The sequence below is a fragment of the Triturus cristatus genome, chromosome 6, assembly GCF_964204655.1.
Source record: "Triturus cristatus chromosome 6, aTriCri1.1, whole genome shotgun sequence".
NCBI classification, from domain to species: Eukaryota; Metazoa; Chordata; class Amphibia; order Caudata; family Salamandridae; genus Triturus; species Triturus cristatus.
In genome coordinates this window covers 1,856,591,802-1,856,611,863 of record NC_140589.1, presented here as the reverse complement: position 1 = coordinate 1,856,611,863, position 20,062 = coordinate 1,856,591,802, and the positions used below count along the sequence as shown (strand labels likewise).

General features: G+C 52.9%; 1 protein-coding gene across 1 annotated transcript in view; it reads left to right on the top strand.

Moving 5' to 3' along the window:
• Positions 1-20,062, top strand: part of LOC146822205 (uncharacterized) — a 299,410-nt gene that overhangs the window by 198,980 nt on the left and 80,368 nt on the right. The gene's annotated exons all lie outside the window — the stretch shown is intronic.

Genomic DNA, 20,062 nt, shown 5'->3' with positions numbered 1-20,062 from the left:
CCGCAAAGGCCTCGTCAGGCCTGAAGCCATCCCGCGTGTGCAGCCTGAGAGCCGAGGCACATGGACGGTGCCTTCCCTGCCCGCGAAGACGTCAGGGGCCACCTCGTCGGTGCCCCGTGAGGAGGAGCAGCACCTGAGGAGAGCCCGGTGAGTGAGGGGCTCCGTGTGGAACTGGTGGTGGAGAGGGGGCAACGGGGCACGTTGTCGGTGCCCGCCCCCGGCAGTCCCTTTAAGAGGGCCATCGTAGGTGTACTGCTGGTCTTTCCAGCTGCCCCCTTGGCAGAGGGCAGCTGCCGTGGGTACTTTTCCAGGTGGGAGGGTGCGGAACTCTGGGAGGGGGTGCAGAGGGAGGAAGGTCTCGCCTCGGGCACCGGCTCAGCCACAGGGCTTAGATCCTGGGTTGGGAGGCCAGGGATGGGTACTGCCTGACCTGGCGAGTGGGACATCTGTTAGCAGTGTCCCCCCAGAAGTGTCTTCCAGGGGTACTTCTCCCGTTGGGAGGGTGCGGAACTCTGGGAGGGGGTGCAGGGGAGGGAAGACTCACCCCTGGCACCGGTGCAGCCTAAGGGTTTAGACCCTAGGCTGGGGAACCAGTTGAAGGGTCAAGGCCCTGGACTGGGGAGAGAGTGGTGGTCTGAGGGTGCCTCGCATGGGAGTAGGGTGAGGAACCCCAGAAGGAGAGGTAGGGGGAGGAGAGCCTCGGCCCTGATGGCTGGTCAGCCTGAGGGTGCGAACCCCAGGTGGGAGGACCAGTGGCAGTTTGGAACTGCAAGGAGGAGGAGGAGGAGGAGAGTGGTCAACTGGTACTATGGGCCTGGGGTTACTGCCCCCCACTCTATGAGACCGCAAGGGCCAGAGACATCTGGATGGCCCAGGGGCCAGTCCTGGCCACAACCAGCTAGGGAACCCCTGGGTGGTGGCTTAGTCGGTCGAGGAAGGTTTGAAAGAGGGAACCATCGGGTTCCAGAGTGGAGGAGAACCTGCGGGTGCTCCTGCAGTTGCGTCCACCTTGTCTCGCCTCAAGCAGGGAAGTCCATCAAGGCATTGATCGTCTATCCTGGCTTTTGGCTGGAAGGGGGTTGTTTTGGACTTGGCCCTTTTTCCCCCGAAATTTTTCACTTTTCTGGGAAATCGCATGATGTGTAAATGCAAAGATTGAATGCAGTGTGATAATGTATGCAGACTGAGTTTCCCCATTTTAAACATGTAGCTTAAAATGGATGCCATAGCTGTGTGGTTGCGCCGTTTGACTGAGCTGGGTTAACAGTCTAGTGGTTATTTCCCAGCAACCCCAGCTTTTGGAGGGAAGCCTGGCACCCAGAGTGCTCTACCCCTGCCCCTAGGCCAGTTAGAGCCAGTCTCCCCAGACGCTTCTAGAAGCTTCTGGCACTGTCTGGTAGGTGGAGCTGGGCTGCCATGTGCTCAGTCAGAGGGTGGACCTGAGAGAGAGGGGACCTGCTGCCAGGGGTTACCGCCACATGGGCCTGTGTGCTGGGCCCTGAGACTACCTACCCCCCTCTATTGTCCACAGGGCGAGGGAAAGCTATAGTTGGGGCAATGCAGACCTGGAGAAACCTACGCAGGAGTTTTAGGCGGTAGGGCTTAGTCAGGGACCTATGCCACTGAAAGTGACAGGGCTTAGGGGCTGCCTTTTAAGTTGAGTGAGGGATCCTGAACTAACCCACTGATCTGGCCCGGCGGGAGGAGAACCCAGGGACGACCGGCAGAGACTAATTAGTCTGCCGTCAGCCACCAACGCAAATTCCCCCCCTCAAGAAACCCTCAACCAAGGGTGCAGGAAGCAGCAAGCGCCTCGTGGGACCCTGACTGCAGTCCCTGCGGAGAGAGAGCGCTATATTCAAGCTGCCTGTGGAAGGAGAGCGCTATATCCGGTGAGCGCTACATTTCTAATTGACTGTGCTCTGCTGGTGAGTGCTGCAATCCCAGCTGCCTGCCACCCCTATAGCTGGTTCTGCCACTGGCGTGTGGCCTGCCGCCTCCCAACCTACCTACCCTGAGCTGGGGCGTCATTGTGGGAGTAAGGGGGCGCTAGGCGCCGAACACATCACCATCCCCTGAGCTGTGGGCCAGCCCTTAATTTCTGCCACCCCCGCCGGGGATCCTAGAAAGGAATCGCTCACCGCTGCGGCCCAGGGCCGGAAAGGTTGTCCCCGTTGTCACCGGGGCCCGTGGAGAAGCCCGGGGCCCCGTAGTTGCTGTCGGAGGGCGGAAAAGACCGCCGGAACACCGCGAAGGCCTCGTCAGGCCTGAAGCCATCCCGCGTGTGCAGCCTGAGAGCCGAGGCACATGGACGGTGCCTTCCCTGCCCGCGAAGACGTCAGGGGCCACCCCGTCGGTGCCCCGTGAGGAGGAGCAGCACCTGAGGAGAGCCCGGTGAGTTAGGGGCTCCGTGTGGGACTGGTGGTGGAGAGGGGGCAACGGGGCACGTTGTCGGTGCCCGCACCCGGCAGTCCCTTTAAGAGGGCCATCGTAGGTGTACTGCTGGTCTTTCCAGCTGCCCCCTTGGCAGAGGGCAGCTGCCGTGAGCGGCTGTATATGGTTTGGAGTCCACGTGGCCCCCCCATCACGGACCGGGACTGGTTCCAAGTACCCTACTCAACTGCCCCGCCGGAGAGTGGGCAGTGGCGCCATTTGTGGGGCCCTAGGGATATGGGTGATGCCCTAATCTACTGCGTTTATAGGCCAAACTAATCTGCGACAAGGAGTAGGACATGCTGGACTTGCCTAATGTCATGCAAGGATGTTTTTATTACAGGCGTTCCGGCCTAAGGCTTAAATGCTCTATTTGAAGCGCTAGTGATTTGCTATGTGCAGCGCTATGCTTAACAGCCATGTTCGAAGCGCTATTGAATTGATATGTGCAGCGCTTTGTTTAAAATGCCATATTGAAAGCGCTATGGATTTGCTATGTGCTGCGCGTTGATTCCATGCCAGGTTTTGATGTGTTAAGGCTTTTGATCCTGATGTTGATCTAGATAAAACTGATTGGTTTTATTCAACCTACAGGTGTGGTGTCAATTATTGTGTGCGTTTCCTGTCTCAGTGGATGTCTGTGCTGTATGGTCACTCTACACGTAAGCCCTTGGATGCCTACCTGCTCGCGCCACGCTACCCCCTTAGGGCCTGGTGACCCCCGGTCCTACAGTGCCACTTCTATTAATGCCTTCCAGGCCAGGCACTAGCATCGCCACTTCTGGTGATGCCATCCAGGTGGGGCATTGACCACGCCACTCCTATTGAAGCCCTCCAAGTCAGGCACCAATAGCACCACTTCTCTTAATGCCATCCAGGCCAGGCCCTGACAGCGCTACTTCTATTGATGGAATCCACTCCAGACACTGACAGCGCCACTTCTATTGATGCCATCCTGGCCAGGCACAGACAGCGCCTCTTCTATGTATGCCATCCAGGCCAGGCACTGACAGCACCACTTCTATTGATGCCATCTGGCCCAGGCACTGTCACAGCCACTTCTATTGCGCCATCCGGGCTGGGCACTGACAACTCCACTTCTATAGAGGCCATCCACCCCAGGCACTAACCGCACCACTTCTTTTGATACCATCCAGCCCAGGCACTGACAGTGCCACGTCTATTGATGCCAAGAAAGGCCGGGCACTGACAGCATCACTTCTATTGATGCCATCCAGTCCAGGCACTGACAACTCCACTTCTATTGAAGCCATACAGCCCAGGCACTGACTGTGCCACTTCTACTGAGGCCATCAAGGCACTGACAGCACCATTTCTATTGATGTCATCAATGCCGGGCACTGACAGCGCATCATCTATTGATGCCATCAAGTCTAGGCACTGACAGTGCCTCTTCTATTGATGCCATCCAGCTCAGGCACGGACAGCGCCAGTTCAATTGATGCCGGGCACTGACAGCGCCACTTCTATTGATGCCATCCAGCCAAGGCACTGACAGCGCCATGTCTATTGAAGCCATCAAGGTCGGGTACTGACAGCGCCACGTCTGTTGAATCCATCCAGACCAGGCTCTAACAGTGCTTCTTCTAATGATGCCATCCAGCTGAAGCACTGACAGCACCACTTCTATTGATGCCATCAAGGCCGGGCACTGGCATCACCCCTTCTGATGATGAAATCCAGGTGGGGCACTGACCACGCCACTTCAATTGATTCCTTCCAAGTCAGGCACCAACAGCGCCACTTCTATTAATGCCATCCAGTCCAGGCCCTGACAGCGCTACTTCTATTGATGCCATCCAGGCCAGGCACAGACAGCTCCACGTCTATTGATGCCACCCCGGCTGGGCACTGACTGCGCCACTTCTATAGATGCCATTCACCCCAGACACTAACAGCCCCACTTCAATTGATGCCATCCAGTCCAGGAACGAACAGCTCCTCTTCTATTGATGCCATCCATCCCAGTCACTGACAGCGCCACTTCTATTGATGCCATCAAACCTGGGCAATGACTGCGCCACTTCTATTGATGCCATCCAGCCTAGGCACTGACAGCACCATGTCTATTGAAGCAATCAAGGTTGGGTACTGACAGTGCAACTTCTATTGAATCCATCCAGACCAGGCTCTAACAGTGCTTCTTCTAATGATGCCATCCAGCTGACGCACTGACAGCGCCACTTCTATTGATGCCATCAAGGCCGGGCACTGGCATCACCACTTCTGATGATGCCATCCAGGTGGGGCACTGGCCACGCCACATCTTTTGATGCCCTCCAAGTCAGGCACCAACAGCACCACTTCTATTAATGCCATCCAGTCCAGGCCCTGACAGCGCTACTTCTATTGATGCCATCCAGGCCAGGCACAGACAGCTCCACGTCTATTGATGCCACCCCGGCTGGGCACTGACTGCGCCACTTCTATAGATGCCATCCACCCCAGACACTAACAGCCCCACTTCAATTGATGCTATCCAGTCCAGGCACGGACAGCTCCTATTCTATTGATGCCATCCAGGCCAGGCACTGACAGCGCCACATCTATTGATGGCATCAAGGCTGGGCTCTGACAGCGCCACTACTATTGATGCCATCCAGCACAGGCACTGACAGCGCCACTTCTATTGATGCCATCAAGGCCGGGCACTGATAGCGCCACTTCTATTGATGCTATCCAGGCCAGGCACTGACAGCACCATTTCTATGGATGCCATACAGGCCAGGCACTTACAGCGCTACTTCTATTGATGCCATCCACTACAGACACTGACAGCACCACTTCTATTGATGCCATCCAGGCCAGGCACTGACAGCGCCATTTCTATTGATGCCATCAATGCCGGGGAACTGACAGTGCCACAACTGCTTATGCCATCAAGGCTAGGCACTGACAGTGCCTCTTCTATTGAATCCATCCAGCTTAGGCACTAACAGCGCCACTTCTATTGATGCCATCCTGGCCAGGCACAGACAGCGCCTCTTCTATGTATGCCATCCAGGCCAGGCACTGACAGCACCACTTCTATTGATGCCATCTGGCCCAGGCACTGTCACAGCCACTTCTATTGCGCCATCCGGGCTGGGCACTGACAACTCCACTTCTATAGAGGCCATCCACCCCAGGCACTAACCGCACCACTTCTTTTGATACCATCCAGCCCAGGCACTGACAGTGCCACGTCTATTGATGCCAAGAAAGGCCGGGCACTGACAGCATCACTTCTATTGATGCCATCCAGTCCAGGCACTGACAGCTCCACTTCTATTGAAGCCATTCAGCCCAGGCACTGACTGTGCCACTTCTACTGAGGCCATCAAGGCACTGACAGCCCAATTTCTATTGATGTCATCAATGCCGGGCACTGACAGCTCTTCTTCTAATAATGCCATCCAGGCGAAGCACTGACAGCACCACTTCTATTGACGACATCAATTCCAGGTACTGATAGCGCCACTTCTATTAATGCCTTCCAGGCCAGGCACTGACATCGCCACTTCTGATGATGCCATCCAGGCGGGGCACCAACAGGGCCACTTCTACTTATGCCATCCAGGCCATTCCCTGACATCGACAATTCCATTGATGCCATCCAGACCAGGCACTGACAGCACAACTTCTATTGATGCCATCCACTCCACACACTGACAGCGCCACTTCTATTGATGCCATCAAGGCCAGGCACAGCTAGTGCCTCTTCTATATATGCCATACAGACCAGGCACTGACAGCACCACTTCTATTGATTCCATCCTCCCCAGGCACTGTCAGCATCACTTCTATTGATGCCATCCAGTCCAGGCACTGACAGCTCAACTTCTATTGATGCCATCCAGCCCAGGCACTGACTGTGATACTTCTACTGAGGACATCCAGGCAATGACAACTCCACTTCTATAGAGGCCATCCACCCCAGGCACTAACCGCACCACTTCTTTTGATACCATCCAGCCCAGGCACTGACAGTGCCACGTCTATTGATGCCAAGAAAGGCCGAGCACTGACAGCATCACTTCTATTGATGCCATCCAGTCCAGGCACTGACAACTCCACTTCTATTGAAGCCATCCAGCCCAGGCACTGACTGTGCCACTTCTACTGAGGCCATCAAGGCACTGACAGCCCCATTTCTATTGATGTCATCAATGCCGGGCACTGACAGCGCATCATCTATTGATGCTATCAAGTCTAGGCACTGACAGTGCCTCTTCTATTGATGCCATCCAGCTCAGGCACGGACAGTGCCACTTCAATTGATGCCATCCAGGCCGGGCACTGACAGCGCCACTTCTATTGATGTCATCCAGCCAAGGCACTGACAGCGCCATGTCTATTGAAGCCATCAAGGTCGGGTACTGACAGCGCCACGTCTGTTGAATCCATCCAGACCAGGCTCTAACAGTGCTTCTTCTAATGATGCCATCCAGCTGAAGCACTGACAGCGCCACTTCTATTGATGCCATCAAGGCCGGGCACTGGCATCACCACTTCTGATGATGAAATCCAGGTGGGGCACTGACCACGCCACTTCTATTAATGCCATCCAGTCCAGGCCCTGACAGCGCTACTTCTATTGATGCCATCCAGGCCAGGCACAGACAGCTCCACGTCTATTGATGCCACCCCGGCTGGGCACTGACTGCGCCACTTCTATAGATGCCATTCACCCCAGACACTAACAGCCCCACTTCAATTGATGCCATCCAGTCCAGGAACGGACAGCTCCTCTTCTATTGATGCCATCCATCCCAGTCACTGACAGCGCCACTTCTATTGATGCCATCAAACCTGGGCAATGACTGCGCCACTTCTATTGATGCCATCCAGCCCAGGCACTGACAGCGCCATGTCTATTGAAGCAATCAAGGTTGGGTACTGACAGTGCAACTTCTATTGAATCCATCCAGACCAGGCTCTAACAGTGCTTCTTCTAATGATGCCATCCAGCTGACGCACTGACAGCGCCACTTCTATTGATGCCATCAAGGCCGGGCACTGGCATCACCACTTCTGATGATGCCATCCAGGTGGGGCACTGGCCACGCCACATCTTTTGATGCCCTCCAAGTCAGGCACCAACAGCGCCACTTCTATTAATGCCATCCAGTCCAGGCCCTGACAGCGCTACTTCTATTGATGCCATCCAGGCCAGGCACAGACAGCTCCACGTCTATTGATGCCACCCCGGCTGGGCACTGACTGCGCCACTTCTATAGATGCCATCCACCCCAGACACTAACAGCCCCACTTCAATTGATGCCATCCAGTCTAGGCACGGACAGCTCCTCTTCTATTGATGCCATCCAGGCCAGGCACTGACAGCGCCACATCTATTGATGGCATCAAGGCTGGGCTCTGACAGCGCCACTACTATTGATGCCATCCAGCACAGGCACTGACAGCGCCACTTCTATTGATGCCATCAAGGCCGGGCACTGATAGCGCCACTTCTATTGATGCCATCCAGGCCAGGCACTGACAGCACCATTTCTATGGATGCCATACAGGCCAGGCACTTACAGCGCCACTTCTATTGATGCCATCCACTACAGACACTGACAGCACCACTTCTATTGATGCCATCCAGGCCAGGCACTGACAGCGCCATTTCTATTGATGCCATCAATGCCGGGGAACTGACAGTGCCACAACTGCTTATGCCATCAAGGCTAGGCACTGACAGTGCCTCTTCTATTGAATCCATCCAGCTTAGGCACTAACAGCGCCACTTCTATTGATGCCAATAAAGCTGGGCTCTGACAGCGCCACTTCTATTGATGCCATCCAACCCAGGCACTGACAGTGCCACTTATATTGATGCCATCAAGGCCGGGCACTGATAGCGCCACTTCTATTGATGCCATCCAGCCCAGGCACTGACAGTGCCACTTCAATTGATGCCATCCTCTCCAGACACTGACAGCACCACTTCGATTGATACCATCTGGCCCAGGCGCTATCAACGCCACTTCTATTGATGCCATCCAGCCCAGGCACTGGCATTGCCACTTCTGATGATACTATCCAGCCCAGGCACTGACAGCGCCACGTCTTTTAATGCCATCAAGGCCGTGCACTGACAGCGCCACTTTTATTAAATCCATCCGGGCGAGGCACTGACAGCTCTTCTTCTAATGATGCCATCCAGGCGAAGCACTGACAGCACCACTTCTATTGACGACATCAATTCCAGGTACTGATAGCGCCACTTCTATTAATGCCTTCCAGGCCAGGCACTGACATCGCCACTTCTGATGATGCCATCCAGGCGGGGCACCAACAGGGCCACTTCTATTTATGCCATCCAGGCCATTCCCTGACATCGCCAATTCTATTGATGCCATCCAGACCAGGCACTGACAGCACAACTTCTATTGATGCCATCCACTCCACACACTGACAGCGCCACTTCTATTGATGCCATCAAGGCCAGGCACAGCTAGTGCCTCTTCTATATATGCCATACAGACCAGGCACTGACAGCACCACTTCTATTGATTCCATCCTCCCCAGGCACTGTCAGCATCACTTCTATTGATGCCATCCAGTCCAGGCACTGACAGCTCAACTTCTATTGATGCCATCCAGCCCAGGCACTGACTGTGATACTTCTACTGAGGACATCCAGGCAATGACAGCGCCACTTCTATTCATGCCATCCAGGCCAGGCACTGACAGCGCCACATCTATTGATGCCATCAATGCCAGGCACTGACAGTGCCTCTTCTATTGATGATATCCAGCTCAGGCACTGACAGCGCCACTTCTATTGATGCCATCAAAGCTGGGCACTGATGGCGCCACTTCTATTGACCACAACCAGCTAGGGAACCCCCGGGTGGTGGCTTAGTCGGTCGAGGAAGGTTTGAAAGAGGGAACCATCGGGTTCCAGAGTGGAGGAGAACCTGCGGGTGCTCCTGCAGTTGTGGGCCTGCGTCCACCTTGTCTCGCCTCAAGCAGGGAAGCCCATCAAGGCATTGATGGGTCTACCCTGGCTTTTGGCTGGAAGGTGGTTGTGTTGGACTTGGCCCCTTTCCCCCGAAATTTTTCACTTTTCTGGGAAATCGCATGATGTGTACATGCAAAGATTGAATGCTGTGTGATAATGTACGCAGACTGAGTTTCCCCATTTTAAACATGTAACTTAAAATGGATGCCATAGCTGTGTGGTTGCGCCGTTTGACTGAGCTGGGTTAACAGTCTAGTGGTTATTTCCCAGCAACCCCAGCTTTTGGAGGGAAGCCTGGCACCCAGGGTGCTCTACCCCTGCCCCTAGGCCAGTTAGAGCCAGTCTCCCCAGACGCTTCTAGAAGCTTCTGGCACTGTCTGGTAGGTGGAGCTGGGCTGCCATGTGCTCAGTCAGAGGGTGGACCTGAGAGAGAGGGGACCTGCTGCCAGGGGTTACCGCCACATGGGCCTGTGTGCTGGGCCCTGAGACTACCTACCCCCCCTCTATTGTCCACAGGGCAAGGGAAAGCTATGGTTGGGGCAATGCAGACCTGGAGAAACCTAAGCAGGAGTTTTAGGCGGTAGGGCTTAGTCAGGGACCTATGCCACTGAAAGTGACAGGGCTTAGGGGCTGCCTTTTAAGTTGAGTGAGGGATCCTGAACTAACCCACTGATCTGGCCCGGCGGGAGGAGAACTGAGGGATGACCGGCAGAGACTAATTAGTCTGCCGTCAGCCACCAACGCAAATTCCCCCCCTCAAGAAACCCTCAGCCAAGGGCGCAGGAACCAGCAAGCGCCTCGTGGGACCCTGACTGCAGTCCCTGTGGAGAGAGAGCGCTATATACAAGCTGCCTGTGGAAGGAGAGCGCTATCTCCGGTGACCGCTACATTTCTAATTGACTGTGCTCTGCTGCTGAGTGCTGCAATCCCAGCTACCTGCCCCCCCTCTAGCTGGTTCTGCCACTGGCGTGTGGCCTGCCGCCTCCCAACCTACCTACCCTGAGCTGGGGCGTCATTGTGGGAGTAAGGGGGCGCTAGGCACCGAACACATCGCCATCCCCTGAGCTGTGGGACAGCCCTTAATTACTGCCACCCCGTCGGGGATCCTAGAAAGGAATCGCTCACCGCTGCGGCCCAGGGCCGGAAAGGTTGCCCCCGTTGTCACCGGGGCCCGTGGAGAAGCCCGGGGCCCCGTAGTTGCTGTCGGAGGGCGGAAAAGACCGCCGGAACACCTCGAAAGCCTCGTCAGGCCTGAAGCCATCCCGCGTGTGCAGCCTGAGAGCCGAGGCACATAGACGGTGCCTTCCCTGCCCGCGAAGACTTCAAGGGTCACCCCGTCGGTGCCCCGTGAGGAGGAGCAGCACCTGAGGAGAGCCCGGTGAGTGAGGGGCTCCATGTGGGACTGGTGGTGGAGAGGGGGCAACGGGGCACGTTGTCGGTGCCCGCCCCCGGCAGTCCCTTTAAGAGGGCCATCGTTGGTGTACTGCTGGTCTTTCCAGCTGCCCCCTTGGCAGAGGGCAGCTGCCGTGAGCGGCTATATATGTTTTGGAGTCCACTTGGCCCCCCTCATCACGGACCGGGACTGGTTCCAAGTACCCTACTCAACTGCCCCGCCGGAGAGTGGGCAGTGGCGGCATTTGTGGGGCCCTAGGGATATGGGTGATGCCCTAATCTACTGCGTTTATAGGCCGAACTAATCTGCGACAAGGAGTAGGACATGCTGGTCTTGCCTAATGTCATGCAAGGATGTTTTTATTACAGGCGTTCCGGCCTAAGGCTTAAATGCTCTAGTTGAAGAGCTAGTGATTTGCTATGTGCAGCGCTATGCTTAACAGCCATGTTCGAAGCGCTATTGAATTGATATGTGCAGCGCTTTGTTTAAAATGCCATATTGAAAGCGCTATGGATTTGCTATGTGCTGCTCGTTGATTCCATGCCAGGTTTTGATGTGTTAAGGCTTTTGATCCTGATGTTGATCTATATAAAACTGATTGGTTTTATTCAACCTACTGCTGTGGTGTCAATTATTGTGTGCGTTTCATGTCTCAGTGGATGTGTGTGCTGTATGGTCACTCTACACGTAAGCCCTTGGATGCCTACCTGCTCGCGCCACACTACCCCCTTAGGGCCTGGTGACCCCCGGTCCTACAGTGCCACTTCTATTAATGCCTTCCAGGCCAGGCACTGGCATCGCCACTTCTGGTGATGCCATCCGGGTGGGGCACTAACCACGCCACTTCTATTGAAGCCCTCCAAGTCAGGCACCAATAGCACCATTTCTATTAATGCCATCCAGGCCAGGCCCTGACAGCGCTACTTCTATTGATAGAATCCACTCCAGACACTGACAGCGCCACTTCTTTTGATGTCATCCAGGCCAGGCACAGACAGCGCCTCTTCTATGTATGCCATCCAGGCCAGGCACTGACAGCACCACTTCTATTGATGCCATCTGGCCCAGGCACTGTCACGGCCACTTCTATTGAAGCCATCCGGGCTGGGCACTGACAACTCCACTTCTATAGAGGCCATCCACCCCAGGCACTAACTGCACCACTTCTTTTGATACCATCCAGCCCAGGCACTGACAGTGCCACGTCTATTGATGCCAAGAAAGGCCGGGCACTGACAGCATGACTTCTATTGATGCCATCCAGTCCAGGCACTGACAGCTCCACTTCTATTGAAGCCATTCAGCCCAGGCACTGACTGTGCCACTTCTACTGAGGCCATCAAGGCACTGACAGCCCAATTTCTACTGATGTCATCAATGCCGGGCACTGACAGCGCATCATCTATTGATGCCATCAAGGCTAGGCACTGACAGTGCCTCTTCTATTGATGCCATCCAGCTCAGGCACGGACAGCGCCACTTCAATTGATGCCATCCAGGCCGGGCACTGACAGCGCCACGTCTATTGATGCCATCCAGCCAAGGCACTGACAGCGCCATGTCTATTGAAGCCATCAAGGTCGGGTACTGACAGCGCCACGTCTATTGAATCCATCCAGACCAGGCTCTAACAGTGCTTCCTCTAATGATGCCATCCAGCTGAAGCACTGACAGCGCCACTTCTATTGATGCCATCAAGGCCGGGCACTGGCATCACCACTTCTGATGATGAAATCCAGGTGGGGCACTGACCACGCCACTTCTATTGATGCCTTCCAAGTCAGGCACCAACAGCGCCACTTCTATTAATGCCATCCAGTCCAGGCCCTGACAGCGCTACTTCTATTGATGCCATCCAGGCCAGGCAAAGACAGCACCACGTCTATTGATGCCACCCAGGCTGGGCACTGACTGCGCCACTTCTATAGATGCCATTCACCCCAGACACTAACAGCCCCACTTCAATTAATGCCATCCAGTCCAGGAACGGACAGCTCCTCTTCTATTGATGCCATCCATCCCAGTCACTGACAGCGCCACTTCTATTGATGCCATCAAACCTGGGCAATGACTGCGCCACTTCTATTGATGCCATCCAGCCCAGGCACTGACAGCGCCATGTCTATTGAAGCCATCAAGGTCGGGTACTGACAGTGCAACTTCTATTGAATCCATCCAGACCAGGCTCTAACAGTGCTTCTTCTAATGATGCCATCCAGCTGACGCACTGACAGCGCCACTTCTATTGATGCCATCAAGGCCGGGCACTGGCATCACCACTTCTGATGATGCCATCCAGGTGGGGCACTGGCCACGCCACTTCTTTTGATGCCCTCCAAGTCAGGCACCAACAGCGCCACTTCTATTAATGCCATCCAGTCCAGGCCCTGACAGCGCTACTTCTATTGATGCCATCCAGGCCAGGAACAGACAGCACAACTTCTACTGATGCCACCCAGGCTGGGCACTGACTGTGCCACTTCTATAGATGCCATCCACCCCAGACACTAACAGCCCCACTTCAATTGATGCCATCCAGCCCAGGCACGGACAGCTCCTCTTCTATTGATGCCATCCATGCCAGTCACTGACAGCGCCACTTCTATTGATGCCATCAAAGCTGGGCATTGACTGCGCCACTTCTATATATGCAATCCAGGCCAGGCACTGACAGCACCACTTCTGTTGATGCCATCAATGCCGGGCACTGACAACGCCACATCTATTGATGGCATCAAGGCTGGGCTCTGACAGAGCCACTACTATTGATGCCATCCAGCACAAGCACTGACAGCGCCACTTCTATTGATGCCATCAAGGCCGGGCACTGATAGCGCCACTTCTATTGATGCCATCCAGGCCAGGCTCTGACAGCACCATTTCTATGGATGCCATACAGGCCAGGCACTTACAGCGCCACTTCTATTGATGCCATCCACTACAGACACTGACAGCACCACTTCTATTGATGCCATCCAGGCCAGGCACTGACAGCGCCATTTCTATTGATGCCATCAGTGCCGGGCACTGACAGTGCCACAACTGTTTATGCCATCAAGGCTAGGTACTGACAGTGCCTCTTCTATTGAATCCATCCAGCTCAGGCACTAACAGCGCCACTTCTATTGATGCCATCAAAGCTGGGAACTGACTGCGCCACTTCTATTGATGCAATTCATGCCAGGCACTGACAGGGCCACTTCTGTTGATGCCACCAATGCCGGGCACTGACAACGCCACGTCTATTGATGCCAATAAAGCTGGGCTCTGACAGCGCCACTTCTATTGATGCCATCCAACCCAGGCACTGACAGTGCCACTTATATTGATGCCATCAAGGCCGGGCACTGATAGCGCCACTTCTATTGATGCCATCCAGCCCAGGCACTGACAGCGCCACTTCAATTGATGTCATCCAGGCCAGGTACTGAGAGCACCATTTCTATGGATGCGATCCAGGCCAGGCACCTACAGCACCACTTCTATTGATGCCATCCTCTCCAGACACTGACAGCACCACTTCAATTGATACCATCTGGCCCAGGCGCTATCGACGCCACTTCTTTTGATGCCATCCAGCCCAGGCACTGGCATCGCCACTTCTGATGATACTATCCAGCCCAGGCACTGACAGCGCCACGTCTTTTAATGCCATCAAGGCCGTGCACTGACAGCGCCACTTTTATTAAATCCATTTAGGCGAGGCACTGACAGCTCTTCTTCTAATGATGCCATCCAGGCGAAGCACTGACAGCACCACTTCTATTGACGACATCAATTCCAGGAACTGATAGCGCCACTTCTATTAATGCCTTCCAGGCCAGGCACTGACATCGCCACTTCTGATGATGCCATCCAGGCGGGGCACCAACAGGGCCACTTCTATTTATGCCATCCAGGCCATTCCCTGACATCGCCAATTCTATTGATGCCATCCAGACCAGGCACTGACAGCACAACTTCTATTGATGCCATCCACTCCACACACTGACAGCGCCACTTCTATTGATGCCATCCAGCCCAGGCACTGACTGTGATACTTCTACTGAGGACATCCAGGCAATGACAACTCCACTTCTATAGAGGCCATCCACCCCAGGCACTAACCGCACCACTTCTTTTGATACTATCCAGCCCAGGCACTGACAGTGCCACGTCTATTGATGCCAAGAAAGGCCGGGCACTGACAGCATCACTTCTATTGATGCCATCCAGTCCAGGCACTGACAACTCCACTTCTATTGAAGCCATCCAGCCCAGGCACTGACTGTGCCACTTCTACTGAGGCCATCAAGGCACTGACAGCACCATTTCTATTGATGTCATCAATGCCGGGCACTGACAGCGCATCATCTATTGATGCCATCAAGTCTAGGCACTGACAGTGCCTCTTCTATTGATGCCATCCAGCTCAGGCACGGACAGCGCCACTTCAATTGATGCCATCCAGGCCGGGCACTGACAGCGCCACTTCTATTGATGCCATCCAGCCAAGGCACTGACAGCGCCATGTCCATTGAAGCCATCAAGGTCGGGTACTGACAGCGCCACGTCTGTTGAATCCATCCAGACCAGGCTCTAACAGTGCTTCTTCTAATGATGCCATCCAGCTGAAGCACTGACAGCGCCACTTCTATTGATGCCATCAAGGCCGGGCACTGGCATCACCACTTCTGATGATGAAATCCAGGTGGGGCACTGACCACGCCACTTCTATTGATTCCTTCCAAGTCAGGCACCAACAGCGCCACTTCTATTAATGCCATCCAGTCCAGGCCCTGACAGCGCTACTTCTATTGATGCCATCCAGGCCAGGCACAGACAGCTCCACTTCTAAAGATGCCATTCACCCCAGACACTAACAGCCCCACTTCAATTGATGCCATCCAGCCCAGGCACTGACAGCGCCACTTCTATTGATGCTATCAAGGCCGGGCACTGACAGTGCCATTTCTATTGATGCCATTCAGCCCACGCACTGACAGCGCCACTTTTACTGATGCTATCCAGGCTAGACACTGACAGCACCACTTCTCTTGATTCCATCCAGGCTGGGCACTTACAGCACCACTTCTATCGATGCCATCCACTCTAGACACTAACTGCTCCCCTTCTTTTGATGTCATCCAGGTCAGGAACTGACAGCGTCACTTCTATTAATGACATCCAGGCTGGGCACGGACAGTGCCACTTCTATTGATGCCATCAAGGATGGGCAATGACAGCACCACGTCTATTGATACCATCAAGGCTGGGCACTGACATTGCCACTTCTATTGATGCCATCGAGATCAGGCACTGACAGTGCCACTTCTATCGATGCCATCCACTCCAGGGACTAACTGCTCCCCTTCTATTGATGCCATCCAGGTCAGCTACTGACAGCGCCACTTCTATTGATGCCTTCCAGGCCAGGCACTGGCATCGCCACTGCTGATGATGCTATCCAGCCCAGGCACTGACAGCGCCACGTCTTTTGATGCCATTATTATTATTATTTATAGTTTGTAACATGCTAGAATCGACTCTACAGAGTATCTCTAAGCACAGAAAGCGAAGAGAGAGAGAGAAAGAAGGAGACCAGCAGCAACAGTTTAGCTTATAGTTCAGTTCAGTATGGACATAGGGTACATGAATTAAATCTAAAATAAAAATGTTTTAAGTTTTTTTCTAAAATTAAGATGTTCTGGACATTGCCTAAGCTCGAGAGGAAGTTTATTCCAAGAAATTGGTCCGACAACCGACAAAGCTTTGCCACCTTGTCTGGCCTTCTTTGTGGTTGGTATTCTCAATAAAAGTTGGCTGCTTGACCTGAGAGATCGTGTGGGATTATATGGGATAAATTTATACTTCCAATAGGAGGGCCCACATCCATGTAGGCTCTTGTGGATCAGGCAGAAAATCTTAAAATTGATCCTCTTACGGACTGAGAGCCAATGTAATTTATCCAGGAGGGGTTTCGATGGCGTTCTGGGAGGGGCATTCAACACTAGCCTCGCTGCAGTATTTTGTATCACCTGGAGTTTTGCTAGGACACCCTCATAGGCTGACAACAGGAGTCCATTGCAATAATCCAGGCGACTCAATACTAGTGCCTGTACCAGAGTTTTTCTGGTGGAGTCCGGTAATATTGGAAAAACTTTTCGTAAGAGTCCAATAACATGGAAACATTGGCCAACCACCCAGTTACCATGTTGTTTAAAAGAGAGCTCTCGATCGGGGCGTACCCCTAGGTTTTTTACAACCTGTTTAGGTTCTGGCACTTGGCCAAGCTCGCATGGCCACCAGTCCGGCGTCCACAAAGCTCTTGCCTCCCCGAAAAGCACGACTTCGGTCTTATTTACATTACATTGGAGATAGTTCGATGTCATCCACTTTGCCACAGCTTTCATGCCTTCGGAAAAGGCCGTCCTCACTTCGTTGGTGAGACTTTTGAAAGGAAATAAGAGCTGGGTATCATCCGCGTAGGAGACGGGGATGAACCCAAACTCTTTCAGAATTCTGGCCAGGGGTGCCACATAGATGTTAAAAAGAGTCGGGCTCAAACAAGAGCCCTGTGGCACCCCCTTCGTGATGTTAGTCTCAATCGACCGAAATGAGCCCATGCTAACAGCTTGGGTACGGTTAGATATAAAGCTCTTTAACCAGGCTAATGCTGTGCTCTCAATGCCGATCATGGTCAAGCGTTCGATTAAGATTTTATGGGATATTGTATCGAACGCTGCCGACAGATCTAATAGTACCAGGATAACAGAGTACCCTCTGTCTTGGTACATGTGAAGATCATCAGTCACCGATAGCAGGGCAGATTCGGTGCTGTGTTTTGGTCTAAAGCCAAACTGAGAACCATCTAGCCTACCAGTCTGTTCAATATAGTTTGATACATGTTTATTAACATGTTTCTCTATAAGTTTCCCCAAAAAAGGAAGTAGGGAAATAGGCCTAAGGTTAGACATATCAGTCCAGGGAGTGGAAGGGTTTTTCCTGATGGGCCTCACTAATGCTTTCTTCCATTCCCCAGGGAACTTGACCCTCCATCAGTGAGAGATTCACAAGACATTGAATCTGTGGGCTAAGAGTCTTTCCTACTACCGGTACAATTCTGGCCGGGATGATGTCTGAGGGACTACCGCTCTTAATCTGGCCTAGGTAGCATTCAATCTCTACCAGGGAGATGGGGGGAAAGGTGTCCAAGGTCATCAATCCTGGTTCTTTTCCTTCTTCCAGGAATAAAGATGTATCTCCTGTAGTGGATAAATTGATTCTAGTGATGTCATCATGTATCCTATTTATCTTGTTAGTGAAAAACTGAGCAACTTTGTTGCATAATTGTTGTGACGCTAGTTCAGGAGTTTCGCAAGCAGCTGGTTTCACAAACGACTGGAGGGTTTGGTATAAAATCCTGGGGGTATTTCCTGCGGCAGAGAGAAGAGACTCTATATGTGTTTTTCGGGCGCATCGAATTTCTTTATGATAAGTGGTGAGAGCTGCCCAGTAATGGTTCCTGTCAGTTTCACCATGGGTCGTTCTCCACACCCTTTCTAGCTTTCTAGCCAATTGTTTAAGTGATTTTAAATTCTCCGAAAACCATGCTTCCTGTTTACGAGCTAAGCGTGGTAAACGTTTTCATGGGAGCAATGCAGTCGACCGCTTTAAGAATTGCATGATTATAATTGGCTAAAACCGTATCAACATCCTCTGAAGAGCTAATGAAAGGTTCAACAAATTGCTCCTGGAACGCTTCAGGGGTGACATTATGCCATTGCCTGCGTCTGGTAGGAAAGGCTTGCACCTGAGGGGGGGCTTTACCTGGATGGGAGGTGTGGAATTCCAAAACAAAATGATCTGTCCAGTTTACTTTTGTTGGAGGAACGCAAGTCATGGTGTTAAACTTATTCGTAAAAATAAGGTCCAAAGTATGTCCTGCTAGGTGTGTAGGACCAGTATTCATTAGAGTTAGTCCAAGCAAGGAAAGATCAGTCAGTAAGGACTGTGCATCTCCATTTTCCTTCAGATCGCTGTGTACATTGAAGTCTCCTAAGAGTATAAATTCATTCTTAGTGTCAACGTGTCTGGCTAATATCTCCAGCAGTGAGATGTTAAAGTCGGCACAAGGGCCTGGGGGGCGATAAACTAGTGCCCCTTTGTAACTGATTTTATTAGAAATGCAGACTTTAAAAAACAGAATTTCTAGATCTGGGGTGCTATTTTCTTCTAAAATGGTGATCGATAAGTTGTTTTTATATACGATCGCAATACCTCCCCCAATCTTAGTTGGATGATCTAACCTGACTATTTTGTAGCCTTCTGGGATCCCTAGGGTAATAGCTGGGACCGAGTGGGGTTTTAGCCATGTTTCAGTCAGATAGCAAAGTTCCGGTTGCACCGAGGAAATCATGTCCCATACTTCACTATAGTGCTTAGACAGTGATCTGATGTTACATAAAAGGTTTCTGCTTTTTAAAGGGCCCTGTGGGACTACCTTTAGGACGGTGGTTTCATATGGAAGGAATGGCGAATGATCATAAAGGGCTTGGTATTGACATTTGCGACAGGCAAAAGGTCCCTCTGGAGGTACTCCTCCTCCTCCTGAGCAACCCTGATGTGGTGGCTTCCAGATACGTAATAGATCCAGTGATGAGTATCTTACACGAGGTTTGGCCTGGTCAACGGGAAGGGCAGATATAAGGGCTATATCCTCTAGCCCCTAGCCTCGTCCAGTCAAGGACGGGCGCAGACGGGCTTCTCTTTGGCTTGTCTTAGGCGCGTTCTTAGGCGCAGCCCTGCGCGTGACCGCTGCGCGCTCCGAGTAACGAGAGGGCTGTGTAGTCCTCGCAGCTGGAAAAGCTAGAGCGCTTACCGCTCGTGATGCAGAAGTAACTGGGTCTGCCTGTCCGCCCTCCGCTCAACGGTTGCAATCACCGAGTCGGACCAAGGCGTGCAGGCTGGCAATTGAATCCAGACTTCCCTACCGGATCTGTGCGAGTGAGTGGAAACTATTAAATCAGTTTACAGTGCCGTTTTTTTTAAAATGATTCGTAATTTTAAAATTTCATTAGAAATAAAGATTGTGCAGCGCTGACCCTTCCACTGAGTCTAGTTCGCTTCCTGCAGCGCTTGCTGGCGTCCAAACGCATCAGGGGAAACTCTGCCACCGTCAACACCTTACCGCCCATCAAGGCCGGGCACTGACAGCACCACTTTTATTGAATCCATCCATGCCAGGGACTGACAGCACCACTTCTATTGACAACATCCATGCC